The sequence below is a fragment of the Canis lupus genome, chromosome 3 (genome assembly GCF_011100685.1).
Source record: "Canis lupus familiaris isolate Mischka breed German Shepherd chromosome 3, alternate assembly UU_Cfam_GSD_1.0, whole genome shotgun sequence".
NCBI classification, from domain to species: Eukaryota; Metazoa; Chordata; class Mammalia; order Carnivora; family Canidae; genus Canis; species Canis lupus.
The window spans coordinates 37,830,875-37,850,114 of record NC_049224.1 but is presented as its reverse complement, the minus strand read 5'-3'; the positions used below and the strand labels follow the sequence as shown (position 1 = coordinate 37,850,114).

Below are 19,240 nucleotides of genomic sequence, written 5' to 3'. Positions count from 1 at the left end.
TCTAGAAGCAAGATGATATGTGTGTTCCATGCTCCTTGCCAGGGATCAGTGCTGGTGTGGCCACATACTGCCACTTGGTCCGTGGGGCAGCTACTGAGAAAGTGTTGTTCATCCTTCAAAAGGGACATAGACAGGACCTCTCCCTCACTTCCCTGGATGGTGTGTGAGGATGTGTCACCAGATGCATCTATAGTCATGTTGTACCCTAAATGCAAGCAACACTGATCTACTGAGGAAAGAAGGGCAGAAATTGGGTGTGCCTGGGTCCTTGATGACACTGGGGAGCTGCCAACCTGCATGACCTTCCCTGTCCCCAGACTCCTGTTCTGTGGGGTAATGATGGTCTGGCTGGCTGAGTCAGTGTCTCCTGCTCACTGCAGGGCTGACAATGAATCACCTAGTTCTGTGTGGGGCTACACATTCCCATTTCACAGACAAGGAAACAGGCTCAGGAAGTTAATGAACATGCCATGGTGCACTGAATCTTAAAGGGGCCATTTCTCATTCAGGGCAAAATCAGATCATGAGCAAAGCTGATTGAATTTAGTTGGACATGACTGAGTTTGTTGGTAAGCCAGTTTTAACTTCTGTGAGCTGGTATGATTTCAAAAAATATATCCTTCAACAACTAGTGGAGCTGAAGCTCAAGTATGTTAGTCTGAAGCCACAGGCCTGGTCTTTCTATAACGCTTCCTTAGAGAAACAGGAGTTATTCATTTGCGGGAAGCCTGGGTGGCTCAGTGGTTGAGCATCTGCCTTTGGCTCAGGTTGTGATCCTGGGGTTCTGGGATCAAGTCCCGCATCCCACAGGGAGCCAGCTTCTCACTCTGCCTATGTCTCTGCCTCTCTCTCTATGTCTCTCATGAATAAATAAATAAAATCTTTTGTTTTTTAAAAGACTTATTCATTCCCTTTCCAGCTCTTGCTCTCATGTCTCTTGCTTGTTTCTCTCATTCTATTTTTACTAGGAAAGTTTTGAAGAGTGCTGAGGGCAGTATACCCATCACACAAAACCAGGCCCCTGCGACTCTCTTATTTGCTTCAGCTCGTTCCTTTTGACGTAAAAAAAGAAAAAACTAAAAATCAAGTTGAAGTTCCCTTGATGTGTTTCCTCAGTTTTTCATTCTCATTCTTCCCTCCCTAGCTGTATCACTACATGAACTTGATGACTTTTGCATTAAATCACATAAAAACAGATAAATTCAAGGTTGAAAAGTGTAGTGCACAAGGCTTCTTCCTCTGCCTCTGGTTTCCACATCAAAACCATGTTATTTCCTTCTTTTTCACATTTCTTCCCCTCTCTCTCCTTTGTTCTGTCTTCCTAATGCTTCTGTTTCCCCCACCCCAACACCATTCTCTGGCATTGCCAGTATTCAGGCAGAGTAGGCTCCTCCCCTTTCTTTCCCCATAGAGCACACAGATCAGACAGTTCAGGGCTCTGACCTCTCCTTGTTCCAGCTGCACTTCCAGGACCTGGGAGAGAAAGGGAGCATCACAGAGCCCTTAGGGAAGGGCGGTGGCAAATGAATCCTATTGGGCCATTCAAGAATGCAATATAAGAATAGGCTGTGACTCTTGAAAAAAAATTATCATGAAAAGCAAAAGAAAAGATAGAGGGATGTTCTTTAAAAGAGGCCAAAGAGATAAAACCAAATGCAATGCAAAACTTTGATTAGGTTTTGGAATGAAAAAAAAAATTATAAATGAGATTTGGGGACTAATTGAGAAAATGTGAATATGGGCTCTGTTAGGTAGCATATTAAGTAAATATTATTTTTCTTAGGAGTGACAATGTTCTGGCTTCATAGGAGAATTTTAATATATATACTTGCAATGCACATTCAAATGGTTCAGAAAAATGTTTATATAAAAAAAGAGATAAAGCAAATGTGACCTAATTTTGTAAATTGGTGACTCTTCCTGCAAGGTATATAGGTTCTAATCTTTCAACTTTCCTGTACATTTGAAAATGTTCAAAACAAAAGAATGCCTTGCGGATTTGTTTTAGTTTTACATTTGTAAATGCAGATACTCTATTCTGGTGCCAAAGACAGTATCTATGTAAATTAACTCGTTTGTCTTGATTTAGTTTTTAAAAAATTGGTTGAATTCAGTTAAACACACTTTGGGGAAATCTAACTGGTGCAGTTACTAGTTCCACTAAATTTTTCTTCTCTTCAATAGATGAGCTGGAATTTTGACAGTATGGTTATAATTTTCAAATTTTTCAGAGACACAGAGCCCTGAAGCTTACAGGTGAGTTCTCTGATGTGGGTCAATCCTTTTTTGCATCCATGCAGACAGCATTAATAAATCATCATCCTTTTCAGGGCAGACATGCGAATCAATCATCAGTCTTTCCACAAAAGAAACAGAAGACCTGCTCATCCTTTTTCAATTCATAGCTATGTATGATAATGACCAATTGTTTCATGTTGACAATGGGGACGTAATGAATTATTCACCCATAAAGCAGACTTTGGAAAACCTACTCGTGCAGATCTGAAGCCAGAGTATAAACAGCCAAGGGCCAAGAGAGGCAGCCAGCTGAGTTAAACACAGGGATCCTCGAACTAGATTTTCTGAGTTCAAATCTCAGTTCCACTACTTCTTAGTATTGTGACCTTGGACAAGCTACTTTGTCTCTCTAAAGTCTCAGTTCCCTCTTTTGAAAAATTAGAATAATAATAGTATTGATCTAATAGAATTTTTATGAACAATAAAAATATTATTTACTATTTGGGGAAGCACTTAAAACAGGGCTTGGCATACAGAAAGTACTATATATGTGTTTTTGTCAAAACAGGTCCAAAACCCTGGAATAAAGCAAGGAAGGTATTAATGCATAAACTAATGAGTGAATAAATCAATCACATTTGGATTAAAAAGTACCTGCAAATACTGAGGTCCTTTTGGGGGTAAGCATAGTTGCTTCTGCATTCATGAAGGACAGGTCTAAGGGAGAATCTATTCATTTTGACTGTCCAGTGCTGCTCAGTGAGGTGAGGACAGGAAATAAGAACTGTTTAGGAGCTTGTATAGCAATGGGCTTCTCTGCAATACTTTCACCGTATTTAAAGAAGTGATGAGGGAACAAAAAGGCAAGCCGATGGCAAAGTATAAGCTAAAACCTCAACTTCCCCACCCCCCAGATGGGATGTATGTGACAATCCTCAGGCACTCCTGGCTGCCCAAGAACAGAGGAAAGGGAAAAACAAATGGTTAACTGATAGAGATCACAGTCCTACAGGACAGGAGTCTTACCAGTTTGCAACTGCTTTAATTACAAGAAAAAAGCTATCTCTAGAACCTCCTTTAGACTCAAGTTCCTGGAACCCTAATGTCACCCTCCCTTCCATATGATAGAACATCTTATATAATCAGTCTACTCACAATCCCAGTGCAGTTCTTTCTGCCCACAGGTCCTGCCCCTGTTATAATAAAAATCCTTTTGGCCATTGGCTCCTGAACCCCACTTCAAACTACATCGGAAGTATTGGTTCAGAGTGAATTGAAAGTTTTAAAGATGTGGTAGTTCAGTACAGATGGGTTGAGAAGCCCCGTTTAGAGGTCTCCAGAAATGCAAATCACACCCCTGCAAGCAGATATATCTACCTGGTAGAGCAGCATCTTTTTTTTTTTTTTTTTTTTTTTTTTTTTGCGCCAACATTCACTGTTTACCTTGTAGTATTAGGAGAAAGAGGCTTTAATGAAAAAAGTTGAGGGATGTCTGGGTGGCTCACTGGTTGAGTGTGTCTGCCTTTGGCTCAGGTTGTGATCCCTAGGTCCTGGGATCCAGTTCTGCATCAGGGATCCCACTGGGAGCCTGCTTCTCCCTCTGCCTATGTCTCTGCCTCTCTTTCTGTGTCTCTCATGAATAAATAAAAATTTTAAAACAAGAGCAGCAGCAGCAACAACAACAAAACAAAAACGTTGAGTAGGTCTAAGGGAAAAGGAATCATACTAGGAATATAAGAAAAGAGGAGGAGCCAAGCTGGCCTTACAGGTACTAAGTCCAACAGACCAAAAAAAATGGCTCTTTAAGAACACTGAACTATTTCTTATGTCCCTAGAGCCTCTTGTTGATTTTTACTTTTGGTAGTTATTCTCTAATTATTCCCAATTTCTTTGCCATACTCAGAAAATCTATTTTGAAATAAGATCTTATGTGCATGTATGTAGAAGAGCAAACAGTGAGAGCTCAAAGCTTTGTTCTCAGTGGCTGGAAGAGAAGCCCCTCTCCCTGAGATAGGTGGGAGAGACAGATATAAAGAGAGAAAGGAACCAGAGATAATAATCCTTCTATTCAACACTTCTTTGAAATGTATATCCAAGTCTCAGATAAAATGTGGTAAATCCCCGATGACCAAAAATAAATATGGACTGAAATGAGAAATATTCACCAACCCTGCATCTCCTGTAGGTGGAGACATTTTGTCTGTTTAATCACTTTTCACAAGAATTGGAAAAAAAGTCTTTGAGATTCTGTGATGTGGGGAATTGGGACAAGGGAACCCCCTCACTGCACATGAAATTAGGACCCTCAGAAACTACCTCCTAAGTGCAAGGATTAAAAATAATTCCCCATCCCTGGGAAATGAAGCTGAGAGAGAAATGTGTCTTTTCTAGACTGGGCTTAGCAGAGATAAAAAAAAAAAAAATCAATTTCTTCCAGGCATGTTATAGCTATTGACTGGGCTCTGATTTGAGCTAAAACTGATTTGTGGCTTGAAATGCCTAATCAAAGAAATTAACATAAAGATTGGTTATAGGATGGTAATTTCCCTTGGGAGTCTGGCATAAACAAAGAAACAAACAAATATATCACTTAACATAGTTGAGAACACCCTCAACTCAGGCCACCAGATTCCCACAGATAACATTTTACTAACAACCCCAAAGTACAAGCCCAAGAGGGGTAAGCCTGGGTAAGCCATCATGAGTAAGACTTATAGATATGAAATCACAGATGCCTATGAAGTTGAAGCTAAAAACAGTCAGCTAGAGACTATAAGCAAACATGCTTAAAATGTTGAAAAGACATAAAAGAAGGAAATAAACATGTCCAAAGAATAAGAGACAGATTTGCAAAACAAAAATAGGACTTAAAAATGAAAGAGGATAATAGAAATAAAAAACACAATCAATTGTATATTGAGTCAGACAATATTGAAAAAAACAAAACAAAGAAAAATGAAGTCAGAAGAAACGATCCAGAATATAGCTAAGAAGGAAAAAAAGAAGAGAGAATATGAAAGGCTAGGAGACATGAAGAATAGACTGAAAGCTCTAACACTGGCTAACTGAAATTCAGAGGCAATGTTGAAGAGATTGTGACTGAGGAATTTTTCAGAAGAAATATGTAGACATAAATTCACAGATTTAATTAAGTCTAAAACATTCCAAGCAAGAAAAATGAAATTAGTCTATTCCTTGACATATCCTAGTGAAACTGAAGAATATAAGAGAGAGAAAATACCTTAAAGTAGAATAAAAAAGATTAACGGAGTAGCAGACTGACATCTGATGTTTCAAAAGAAACAATGGAAAATAAGCTAATGTAATAATATCTTCAATGTCCTGCATGAAAATAACTGGCAACAACTGTCCAGCAAAAATGGTTTTCAAAAATGGGGGTAAAACAAAAACATTTTAGGACTTATAAAAGTGGAAAAAATGAAATCGGCAGACATTCACCCAAGGAAATTCTAAAGGATGAGCTTCAGACAGAAAGAGGCGCTAATACACAGGAAGAAATGAAGAGAAACAAAAATGGTACCTATATGGGTAAGTGAACACTGTATAAGACAATAATAATAATAGCTGATGAGATTAAAAGTATAGAACTAAAATGACAAAAACTTATACATGAGGAAAAAGGAGGAGGTGAATAAAATTAGACTAGTCTAAGGTCCCTGTTTTATCTGGGTATAGGTTAAGATATTGATGAATTTGAGTTGTGATTCACATGTATGTTATATGTATTAGGGTAACTTCTCAATAATAGAAAGGAAGGGAATGAAATGATTAAAAAATATTCCATGTAAAAAAAGACGGCTTATAAGGGAGGAAGAAATATCACATAGAACAGGGACAAAGGGTGGTTATATTAAAATAAATGTACTGGTTAAAGACAAAAGTTGTTAAACTGATTTTAAGAACAAATCAAAAAAAAAAAAAAAAGAACAAATCAACCACATGCTGTTTACAAAAGACACATCTAAAATATGAGAACACAAAAGTATTAAAAGTAAAAGTATGGCTAAGTATGGTGCATCTGGTCAATTTTAAACTAAAGAAAGCTAGGGTAACAGATAAAAGAAACTAAAAGGCAAGAAAGCACTACTAGAATCAAATAGGCTCTCTTCATAATGTTCAGCAGCTCAGTTCATGAGGAAGACATAACGTAAGTTGCTGTATTTAATAACACAGCCTTTACTTGATTTAAAAATCCATAAAATAAAAGGAGATATGAACAAATGCAATAATAATGGGAAATTCTCATGTATCTCTCTCAGTAATTAAGAAATTCAGTAAAAAATATACAGACTTGAAAAACATAATGACCAAATGTACATATATAAAATTATACAGCCCACAATAGAAGTCTATGTTATTTTTAAGCAGACACGAACATTAAAAAGACAAAAAGATCATATTCTGGTCCATAAAGCAAAAAAGTCTCAACAAAGTCTCAACAAATTTCAAGTCATACAGATCATGCTCTCTGACTATGGAGCAATTAAGGTAGAAATCAGTAATACAAAAGTAACTAGAAATATTTAATGTACCTTCCATTTATTTAGAAATCAGAAAACACCTCCAATAATTTGTGGGTCAAAGAATAAATAAAAATAAAAATAAGAATATTTTGAACAAAAATGTTACATTTCAAAACTTGCGGAATGTGGCTAAAATAGTAATGTGAGGAAAATTAATAATTTTAAATCCTTGTGAGACAAAAGAAGAAAGGTTAAGAATTAATGGCTTAGGTATTCATCTCAAGAGTTAGGAAAGAAACAGTAAATAAATCCAAAGTACAAGACAATAATATAGATCAGGAATTAGTAAACTTTGGCCTGTTGGTCAAATCTGGCCAGTGGTCTATTTTTGTATGGTCTGAAAACTAAGAATGACTTTTATGTATTTTAAAGGTGCGTGTGTGTGTGTGTGTGTGTGTGTGTGTGAGAGAGAGAGAGAGAGAGAGAGACAGACAGACAGAGAGAGAGAGACTAGGGGTGAGGAGAAGGGTGTGTGTGTGAGATGGAGAGAGTAGGAGATAGGGAGGGAGGGAAGAAGGAGTGTGTGGAGAGATCAGGAGAAAGAGAATCAACATGTGACAGAGACCTTATGTGACTGGCAAAGCCTAGAAATATCCTTAAGATATGAATAAGAAAGAAAGGCATTTTCAGACCAACAAAAGTAGAGAATTAATTGCTATTAGGCCTGCACATAAAAACAAAACCAAATCATATCAAACCAGCATGGTATAATAAGTCTAAATCTGTATGTACCCAATAACATAGTTTTAATGTATATAAAACAAAAGTTGATAGAATTTAAGGAGAAATAGAGGAACCCATGATCACAGGGGAGCTTTAATATGCCCTTTTCAGGAGCTGATAGAACAGGTGGAATAAAGCTTAGTTAGGGAAGATCTGAACAACAAAAATCAACAACAACAACAAAAAACAAACAAACAAAAAACCAAAATTCAACAAAATTGATATAGTTAACACACATAAAACACTATACCTGAGAAGGGCAGAATTCAAATTTTTTTCAAGTGCATAGGGAATATTTTCCAAACTTCATCATATGCTGGGTCATAAAGTAGTCTCAACAAAATTTAAATGTCTGAAATTATTCATTGTATATTCTCTGACTATAGAGAAGCTTGAAAAAATTTAAATTTCATATTTTCTTAGACATTAAGCAATATACTTCTTTTTTTAAAGATTATTTATTTATTTATTCATGAGAGACACACAGAGAGGGACAGGGGGGCTGAACACAGGCAGAGGGAGAAGCAGTCTCCATGCAGGGAGCCCGATGTGGGACTCGATCCGGGGGCTCCATGATCAGGCCCTGGGCTGACTGCGGCACTAAACCACTGAGCCACCTGGGCTGCCCAAGCAATACACTTCTAAATAATCTATGAATCAAAGAAAATTGCAAGAGAAATTAGGAAATATTTTATTTTATTACTTTATTTTTTCTAAAGATTTTATTTATTTATTCATGAGAAACACAGAGGCAGAGACATAGGCAGAGGGAGAAGTAGGCTCCCAGTGTGGAGCCCAAAGAGGGACTCAATCCCAGGACCCCGGGATCACGATCTGAGCCAAAGGCAGATGCTCAACCACTGAGCCACCCAGGTGCCCTCAGAAAATGTTTTAAATTGAATGATAAAGAAGAATAATCTATCAAAAAATTGTAATATTCGGCTAAAGCGCTGCATAGAGAGATACTTGTGGCTTTAGAGATGTGTAGCCTTATGGCACACTGCCAAAGAAGATATAATGGTATTAGCTTCCATTTCATGGGCCAGAAGAAAGAGTAGCATAACTAACCCAAAGGAAGAAAATGAAAAAAAAAAAAAAAAAAAAAAAAGGAACAGCGATTAAGGAAACAGGAAATAAATGTACAGTAAAGAAGCCAAGAGAGCCCAAAATAGATTCTTCGAATAGATCAGTACAATTCCTAAGTCTCTAGCAACATTATTAATGAAAATAAAAGGCTATTACTAAGTATCAGCATTGGAAGTGAAAAAGGAGGCATCATTCCAGATTCTGTAGGCATTCAAAACCAGTGAGCATTAACATCAATGACTATAATGGAATGACAAATAATATGGAACAACCAGAATTCTAGACAAGAAGAGCCAGTTGGTACATCCACTGAAAACTGTTATAAAGCTAACCTTGTATAAAATCCCAATACCCAGAAATACCACTCCTAGGTATGTATCTGCAGAAATATATACATGTGTTCACCAAAAACATGCATGAGAATGTTCACAGCAGCACTGTTTACAATAAAATACTGGAGACTACCCAGATGTTCTGGACTGAATGTTTGTGTCCCCCCCAAAATTCACATGTTGAAGCCCTTTTAGTAGTATTTGGAGATGGGGCCTCTGAGGAAGTAATTAAGGTTAAATGAAGTCATAAGGCTCTGGTCCTAATTTGAAAGGATTAATGTCCTTATAAGAGACACCAGAGAGTTTGCTCTTTGTCTCTGCATGTATGTACTGAGGAAAGGTCACACGAGGACACAGTCAGAAGGCAGCTGTCTACAAGCCAGAGAGTCCTTACCGAAAACTGAATTGCCTGGCAGCTTGATCGGAGACTTCCAGCCTTTAGAATTGTGAGAAAATAAACTTCTGATGTTTAAGCCACCTAGTTTCTGGTGTTTTGTTATGGCATCCTGGTCTAAGAAACCATCAACAATATAGCAGATAAAGAGTTTATAATATATATGCATACATTGCTGTACCAGATAACGATGAGGATAACTATAGTTTTGCTTAATAACATGAATGAATATCAAAAGCTTAATAGTAAGTGAAAGAATCCAGAACTTAACCCTTTCATGATTCCATTTATATAAAGTTCACATAAAGGCCAAATAAATCTATATTGTTAGAAGTCCGTTTTCTTGATCTGAGTTTCTTGACAGGAGACTTTGTTGTGGAATGTGTTTTGTTCTGCACTTAATTGTTTTCACACTTTGCTGTATGTGTGTTATGTTTCCATAAGGAGTTAAAAAAAAAAAAGAAAGGGTGTTGAGTGTTACTCTGGAGACAATTGCAAGAGCGAGATAGCTGGAAGCCCCTGGCACCTGAGAAGATACTTTGAAAGCAAAGGAAAGGTTCAAGGGGTGAGATTCCTGAGAGCTGGTGCTTGCTGGATGAAAGACCCTTGGAAAACTCTCCTTTGCAAATATTTCCATTCCATATTACTTTTCCCATAAAATGCAAGTGTTTCTGAAATACGGAATAGGCAGCTTCAATAAACATAAGACTACAAGGTCTATAAAAATAAGACTAAGTCATAAAATCACTAATATATACTGTCATTAAAATATACTTCAACATCAAATTTTTTCTGTTTCTACACAGAATTATTGATAGACTTGTGTCTTATAGATCTAGTCATCAATTTTATTTTACCACTTTTTAAATCATCTGGAAGTTCTAAATCATCTGGAAGTTCTAACCTTTGACATGTCACTTTCTTTTTACTTTTTACTTTTTACTTCTAATATCTGGATTACTAAATGGAATCCCTTTTGGTGGTTTCTTTTTCATCACAGACAAAAACGAGAACAGTGACAATAGTGATAATGAATATTTTTTGATTGTATGGGATCTGCTCACCAGATATATCACATGAGCTTCATTTCTCTCTATATAATGAGACTCGGATCAGTTACCACACGTCAGAATGAGGAGTGTTCAATGCAAAGACTGGGGACTGTTGTAATTTGTGGGGCCTCCTTCACTTTGTCTCCTTGTTGGATGTTTCTGCTCAATGCCATAAGCAATATGTCCTTCTTTGAGTGACTTTGCTGCTTGACTTATATTTGGCCTCTGAAAGAGCAATCCCTTGGAGATTTTCTCTGGTATTGGTGATTTTCTCTTTTAAGAGAATCAAGAAATCATGCAGTTATTATTATTCATTTAAATTTTTATTTAAATTCAAGGTAGTTAACATGTACTGGAAAACTGGTATTAGGAGTAGAATTTAGTGATTCATCACTTACATATAACACCCAGTGCTCATCACAAGTGTCCTCCTTGCTCCCCAACGCCCAGTTAGTTCATCCCTGGCCCATCTCCCCTCCATCAACTCTCAGTTTGTTCTCTATCATTAAGAGTCTTTTATGGTTTGCTTTATGGTTTGCTTCCCTTCTATTTTTTTCCCTTCCCCTATGTTCATCTGTTTTGTCTCTTAAATTTCACATATGAATGAAATCATATGGTATTTGTCTTTTTCTGACTGACTTATTTTACTTAGTGTATATACTCAAGCTCCATTTGCACCATTGTAAATGGTAAGAAAGAAATCATGCAATTATTATTTGGAATGGAAAACTCAGCAGAAAATAGCCTGAGGGAAAAAGTTACAGTTTGCAGTGTTCTAAGCAGAGCTGAGGAGGTGTCCTGGAAAGGGCAGGGTGGGAGGTACCTAGATCTGGGTTCTGACGGGCTCTGCCATTTTACAGGCTGGGTGGCCACAGGGGGTGCTTCTCTGAATCTTCTCTTCCTTACCCATAAAGTGGAAATCATATGGACAGCTGATGGGAGATGCAGAAGTAATTATTACTGAATAATGCACTTAGTATACAATAGATGCTATGCAGATATGTGATGGCTATTATTATCAAAAGCATAGTATTGTAGTGCCTACCCCCACCCCACTCCAGATGATCATATCTTTCAAGAGAGCCCAGTAAGAAGGCTTGGTTTCCTAGGTGGATTCAAAACATGCTGTTTTACATATGAAACCATCAAGAGTGGGATTTAACCGAGACACTTGGGATTTAATCCAAGTGAAGTGCCTAATAATGACACATGAGAAACCTGGGACCTTTGACCATAATATATTCTACATGATTTAAGATCCCATTCTGGATCTTTAGGCATAGGGGAATAGTCAAAGTGCAAATAACGACATTGCATCTGTGGTAAGTAGACTTCTCAGGTAGTGTAAGATACCCACCTCTTGGTAGGGGGAATCCCCTCCTCTTGAGTGTGGATGGGATGCCACCCCCATGATTAGGTTACATTTCCTGGCAATGCAAGGGGTTTTGTAGAGGTAATTAGTTGAGTTTTCAATTTACCTGACAGGGAGATGATCCTGGGTGGGCCTGATATAATCAGGTGACTGCTTTAAAAAAGGATTTGGTAGTCAGAGAAGCATAAAGTCAGAGAAAAAAAGGGAGGAGAGGGGAGAAGTAAGGAAGGGAGAGGAGGGAGAAGAGAGAAGAGAGAGAACATCTTGCTGGTCTTGAAGAAGTAAACTGGCGTGTTGTGAAGAGGGCCATGTGGCAAGCACCAAGGTCTCTAGGGTAGTCTCCACTTGCTGAGAGATTCCCCTACCAAGAGCTATCAAGCTAGCTGGAACCTCAGTTATTTAATTGCAGAGAGCTGAAATCTTTTTTTTTTTTTTTAAGATTTTATTATTTTATTTATTTATTTTGAGAGAGACGGGTGGAGAGAGGCAAAGGAGAGAGACAGAGAGAGAGAGAGAGAGAATCTCAAGTAGACTCCATGCTGAGCATGGACCCTGACATGGGGCTCCATCCCATGACCTCAAGATCATGACCCCAGGGAAAATCAAGAGTTGGACACTCAACCAACTGAGCCACCCAGGTGCCCCACAAAGAACTGCATTCTGACAACACAAAGCATTCAGAAGTAGATCTCTCCTAGTTGGGCCTCCAGCTGAAGACAACCCTGACAACTGGATTTCAGGCTTGAGGGACTCTGAGCGGAGGACCTCGCTAACAGGTACATACTGCTGATCCACAGATACTGTGGGGAAATAAATCTGTAGCTGTCAAATGTGTGGTAATTTGCTGTGTAGCAACAGAAAACAGATACAGCATCTTTTAGCCAGAGTTCACTCAAATAGGAATTTTGTCTATTTGTTTCATGTTCCCATCCTGGGAGAGTTTACAGGGTGTCTAGAATGCACTTGCTTGTGTGTGAGTGCACAGTGCTGAGGGGAGCATGCGTGAACAAACATCTTCAGTCACAAGGAAAGCAGAGAACACTTTGGCCCAGGGCTGGGAGTGTGTGCACACCCAGTAGAGGATGAGCAGATGGAGTGCAGCTTGCCAGAGACCTGTCCTGGACAGGACATTTGGTGAGGGACCCAAACTTCACCCTGTCCAATGGTTTCTTAGTCTCGAGAAGCCTGAAGCATGAACAATTAACATGCATGGCCAAAAAAGTCCCTTTGATTCAATTCCACTTTGACACCTCTTTAAGATGCCTAGAAAACAGGGGGAGACTGGTGGGCAGGCAGGTGGAGGTGTGCAGCTTTCTCAAGGAACACTTTCTTCTTAGAACCCTCACTGCCTGGAGCCTGGCATGTCTCTGCTCTACGGACACTTCTAAACCTTCTCTCCTTCTTCAAGACATGCAGCCTCTTGAGAATCTGCATGAGTAGGCTTGCTGTTCATACTTCCCCTGCTGCTGTTGTGCCAACTTCAGGTCACTGCCTCTTGGTCCCTGGAGCCATCCGCCCTGGCACAGGGACCATTTTGCCACCCTGTCCCCAGGCATGCTTAATCCTTGTCTTCAGGTCACTCTTTTTTTTCAAGATTTTACTTATTTATTCATAAGAGACACACAGAGAGAGCAGAGCCATAGGCAGAGGGAGAATCAGGCTCCCTGTGGGGAGCCTAATGTGGGACTTGATCCCAGGACCCCTGGATCACAACCTGAGCTGAGACAGATGCTCAACCACTGAGCCACCCAGGTGCCCTTCCTCTGGTCACTTTATACATTTCATCACACACCACCCCTGTCACTCAGGTTTTCTCTTGCAGGTGTCTCTCCTCTCTGGACCACGTCTCCTCTGTGTGGGGCCAGGGCACAGGAGGACTGAAAATGCACTGAATTGACCTAAGACGTGTGGTTTCAGCAGCCCTAGCTGGTAGAAGGACCTAGAGAAAGCATGACCTTCTGATCTTGAGGGAGACAGTGGCATTGCTTTATTTGCATAACACTGAGCCTGTCTCATCAGGCCAGGTGAGGTGCCCTTCCCAGAGAACAGACACCATGGCTTTTAGAAGCCTCTTTGGTAGGATCCCATTCTCATCCTCCAGAACTTCCAGAAGATAGATTTTTTTTCTTTTCCTGTTCACTTCATGAATCCAATGTAAATAGTGCGATCTCCCTCCAATTATTAAAAGCTTTCCAACATTCTCAGCAACCTGAGGCTTTATTATATAAAACATGGAAAGCATCTGTTTTATATAAAACAGAAAGTTTCAGGGTGGGAATGCCACCGGAAAAAGTGGTCATTTTATACAATTTAGATAATGTTCTTGTCCAGATTCTCATTCTTACTTCCCTGTCTTCCTGTATGTCCACTTTCTAGAAAATATGTCATAGGATTGGTCACTGCTGTTCCTCCTAAGCCGGGGAAAGGATGCTCTGGAAACCTGCACATGTGTTAGATATCTTGTTATCCTCAAGCACTTAAACAGTGATTCAGTACATTAACTAACTGCTCATTTACCTCAAATGGAGCACACCATGAAGGCATGCTCGACGAACAGATTCTGGTTCCTGTCAGATCCCAAGCAGCTTTGCTCTCCTGCCCCACCATGGGATGTGGGCTGCTTTCCACATTGCTGTGGTGGGGCATTCCGGGACTCTGACCCCAGGAGAGGAGCCAGGTGTAAATTCGCCAGCACAGCCATAACTCAGCTTCCTTCTGGAAGGAATCTTGCACATCCAGAAATTATCTTTCATCATGAAGGAATCTCATCTACCTAGAAGTAATCTTTCTGGGTCTGAGAATTAATGCTATCTTAAATGGGGCATCTTTCCTTTTCAGACTACCTTCATTCAAATTTCTTCTAGGGGAATGTATCATTTTCTAAATCTCACTGTAGTCCACATATTTAGTCACATATGGAAGGTGACTGAATCCTGACAAAATTTAGTATGTGGCCAGAGGGATGGAAGCCAAGGCTTAGTGGTTTGATTTCAGTTGGCTTCCAGACGTCAAGACTCTTACACAGTCGAGAGCATTCCTAGGACTATTTGTCAGATGTGACCACACTAGGAAGATGACCCAGCTATGATAAATGCCAGTGCTTTCCAGCCTCTGGAGAGCCAAAAATGGCTCAGTGCCATTCTAACATCTCCAGCCAGACTCAAGTTGGGATGCCCAAGATTAAGTCATTCTTCACACAAGCAATGTGATTAGGAACGTGGTACAAAATTTCTACGTCTAGCTTTGACAGAGCAGTCATTCAATCTCCTCACACAATAACTTCACTTAAGAACAGAAGACAGATGAACAAACGTGGAATTGGCACTGCGAATAGAAAAAAAAAAAAAAACAACCCAAAACTTGAGTGCCTGTAGAGAAGAGAATCACAGGTGAACTCCGTCGAGGGAGGCTGGTGGTATTACGGGTGAGGAGCTATTAGTCACTCATTCTGCCTTTTCTAAGCAATGTTCCTGATTCATACACGATAATGGGACCAATTAACTTAGCTTTGTAACAGATGGTTTCCACACAGTTTAAAATAAGATGTCATTTTGCTCATTACCCATGAAGACATGGAGATGAAAGAAAATAAAATGTGACAATTCTCTAGGGGCAAGATTAGTACCTCTTGCCCTAAATGTGACCCTGTGATTTCTTTTAAGATCACTGCCCTTATGGAGCAACCCCACCCACCCATGGTCACTGATCCCTCTTCTCTGGGCCTTGCTGTGCTTCTGCAAGTCCCTCCTCTGGGACTGCAATGTTTTGCTTTGGGTCTGTCTCCCTGGCATTTCTGTCTGGCTCCAGACCCTCTCATCCACCTGGTATTCAACACAGAGCAGAGCTGTGCTGGGGGTGCAGTGGGAGGGTGCTACGAAAGCTCACCTCCTCCCCAGGGGTTTCTTCTCACACTGCTAACTCCTCATCTATATCCTTAACTCAGGCTTTTCCTGACCTCCAGACTCTCATGTTCAACTGGACAGCCATGTCACAAATCTCACCAGGATCTCTGACCTAGCCTGCCCCTCTTGGTCCTTCCATGGCCTTCCAAACCTGTCTCTCTCACAGGGGTCTGTGTCTGCCTATGGTACTGTCATCTACCAGCATATTAAGGAAAGGCAACATTTTTGGGGTCATGCTTGACTCAGTTCTTTCTGCCACAGCCCCCATCTAGTCCATCAGCAAGTCCTGTGGGTCTACCCTCAAAACAGATTCTGCTTCAGTATCTAGCTGCTTCTTGTTACTTCCACTGCTAGTTCTACAGTGCTGGCAACCCCTCTTCCCCGGAGCTAAAGCAGCTACATCCTCCCTGCTCTTCCTGCTTCTTCTCTTGCCCCCTTGGAGTCCATTCTCAACAGACCCCAGAATGCGTCAAAAATGAATCTTGACATGTCACTCCCCTGCTCAAAACTTTCCCAGGACTGCACATCTTACCTACAGTTAAGTCCAAAAGCTCGCAATGGCTCTCTGGGGCCCTAGCTACCATTCTCCTGCCTTCCTTTCCAACTCCTCCAGCCTCTGCTCCATCTGCTCCTGTGCCCAGCCTTCTGTATGTAGTGTGCAGACCTCTGAAGCCAAACCCCCTCTGCCGGGAACACTGGAGCCCAATGTCTCCATCTCTCCCTTCCCCCTGCCCTCTGAGACCTGCCATAGACTCCTTCATTTCACCTTGTATCTCCTACTTTCCTTCTTACCCCTACCAGAATGGTCCTCACCGCCTCATTTCACATTTATGATCTACCTTTTATTTTCTTTCTTCCCCACTAGAATTTAATCTCTGGAAGCACAGGAATTTCACCTGTATGGTTTATAGTCATGGTCCCAGCATGGAATAGGAATAGGTTGTTTCATGGGAGCCCAGGGTTGTGTTGGGTGAACTGGTCTTTGTTTGGCAGCTGTCACATATCTCTGACTGTAAATGTAAGAAAGTGAGGCTCAAGAAATCCAACTAACTTGGCCAAGTTCTCAGCTGACCTGGGACCCGGCCAGGTTGGGCTGAATCTGAAGTTTTGAGACATCTGCACATCTTACCACTTCTCAGGCAGATTTGTTTCACTCGGATTACCCTTCCATGGAGCCAAGACTCAACACCACAATTCAAAGGGGTCCCTAATATTTTTTGGCATCTATATTTCAGTTTTTCAGGTAAGCAGTAACTGCTATCTTACACAAATACACCTCTGACCTCTGGGTTCACAGACTTGCTGAAGCACTGCACACCATCTCGACCGCAGTGGTGGGCTTCTGGATGAGGCACCATTAGTTAGTTACTCCTCAGACCTAGAGACCTGTCATCTCTGAGTCTTCTTACATGTAAATGAAGAAGATAACTGAATTGAGCAATGTATGGTTTCTTGTATTTTCCATGGAAGGTAATCATTACAGAATGAAAAGGCATTTTTCCTTCATCTCTCAGGGGGTCAGGCGTTTGTATGTACTGAAGACTCAGGCCTTCTGTTGCCCTCCAGATGGTCATGGGGTGAGAGGGAGCAGGTTGTAGCCTCCAGGGATTTAAAGCTTGGGAGAATGGGTTCTGTAGGAGGTGAAGACTTGTATCCCCCCTCAAAAAGATGGGATGCTCCAGGCCTTGCCAGACACTGAGAGAGTAGATCCAAGCCCCCGTGATGGACCAGGGGCAAAACCAATGGAGTGAAGTTCATTTCATTCCCAATTTTCTGGACCCCACAAGCCCCAGATTTTGTAGAGTCCCAAGGGCAGGAAAAGCTTTCCACTCTGAGACCCTATGACAGACATGATATTTCCTTCCCCAAACAGCGAAAATTATGCCTCGAACAAGTGGATTTTTTAGACATCTATATCAATCTCCCATGTTTATATGTGCACACATATATATATATCGACAGCTTATCCACAACTATCCTGAGCAATAAATTACTACAAGGAGGAATTCACACTTTATACCTGGCAATACTGAGCAGCTTTCTCACATCTCTGTTTTATGGTAGAGCTCTGTCTTCCCTATGGGAAGACACCATCAATGGTGGAGCCTGATGGTAACAACAGGAGCACAGCCTGTGTGGGAGAGAATAAGGCCATCTCCCAGTGGGCCATACTCATCGCCCAGATTGGGTGGGGGACCATGTATGGCTCACCTGACACCAGCCAGGTCCCCACCAGAATCCAGGCACAGAAAGGGCCTGAGGGATGGTCTAGTCTACACCCCTGCTTGGCTGTTGAGGAAAGAAATCAAGAGAATTCATAGGGATGATGGATTGGGTCAGCTCTGTGCTGAGGAAATGAACACATTTATTCTTTATGCCTACAATGTTTTTCAGTTCCTCATTTCCCTGTGCTAGGCAGAGCCCTGGTGTTCAGCTCTTGCTGCACCAGGGGCATGCTCCTGAAGTATAGGTCAGCCTGCCAGCCTCCCTAAGGCTTTCTGTAGCGTGGATGGAGTGCTTTCCCAGCGCTGGGTGGGGATCCCTGTTGCCTATTCTTTCCATCCTCTTGGCATGTGACAGAAACAATATTGGTGAATTTAGTGTCTTCACTTGGTAAGTTTGAATTAATTAAAAGGTGCTCCAAGACTGCATGGTTGAGTAAAATAGTACCCTTTAAAAATACTAATCCAGAAGGTAAGATGTGATAAAAATTTTTTTTTTAAATTTTATGTTACAGAAAAAGTAACAGAAAAGATATTATAAAGAAGTAGAGGATTTCGCTAAGCATGGTAGGGTCGAAGAAGGAGGTGATCATGGTGGCAGACAGGGACGCTGCACTCTTTATCAGGACTCTACCTTCAAACGAAGCAGCTACCATTACTGGTGCTACTAGCCATTGTCAGGACCTAAGGTCATAAAGTGCCAGCCAGGTAGCATTCAAGAGAAATTAGCTCATGAAACTCTTTTCTTTCTTAACCTATACCAAATTCCCCCTTCTGTATGGATAGTTAATCCTTTGTTTAAAATCTCTTATCTGAATTATTCACATAGAAGCATCTTTAAAAGAGCCAACTGCCATAGTGAGTGGTTTAGGATTACTGCTAATCCAGGCAAATTGTTTTATGATTGTTGATCAGTCAGGAACCCTGAGATAAGACAAAATAGGTCACTGTCAGTCTTTGGGTTGCATTGGATGCTTTGTAGCAGCTGAGGAAACAAGTTATCTGTAGTCACAACATCAGATCCAACAAGTTACTGGGAGTGCAGAACCTGTTCTCAAACCAAGCATCCATGGGTGAGGCTCCCCTGAGTCCTGTGTCTGAGACTGATCACCAGGCTGCCCAACACAAATAAGGTCCCACTAATGACCATCCCTTCCTTTGTCTATGTGAATTTTGTGCTTTCCTTCTTGGAGCAGGTGGATGAGGATGTTTCCTGGATTGTTCTACAAGAAATGGGATGAAGCCAAGTATACACAGAGGCTTGGATCTGGTGGAAACACCCAAGTGTCCACTTTCTGGATGTTTTCCATTTGCCCTGAAGATGTGTACTCCCTATACTCTGCACCCACAGGGCAACTTGCAAGAACACCAGTAA

General features: G+C 40.7%; 1 protein-coding gene across 2 annotated transcripts in view; it reads right to left on the bottom strand.

Annotated features, from left to right (window-relative positions):
- The window catches only part of OTUD7A (OTU deubiquitinase 7A), a 386,951-nt gene that overhangs the window by 68,305 nt on the left and 299,406 nt on the right, over positions 1-19,240 (bottom strand). The gene's annotated exons all lie outside the window — the stretch shown is intronic.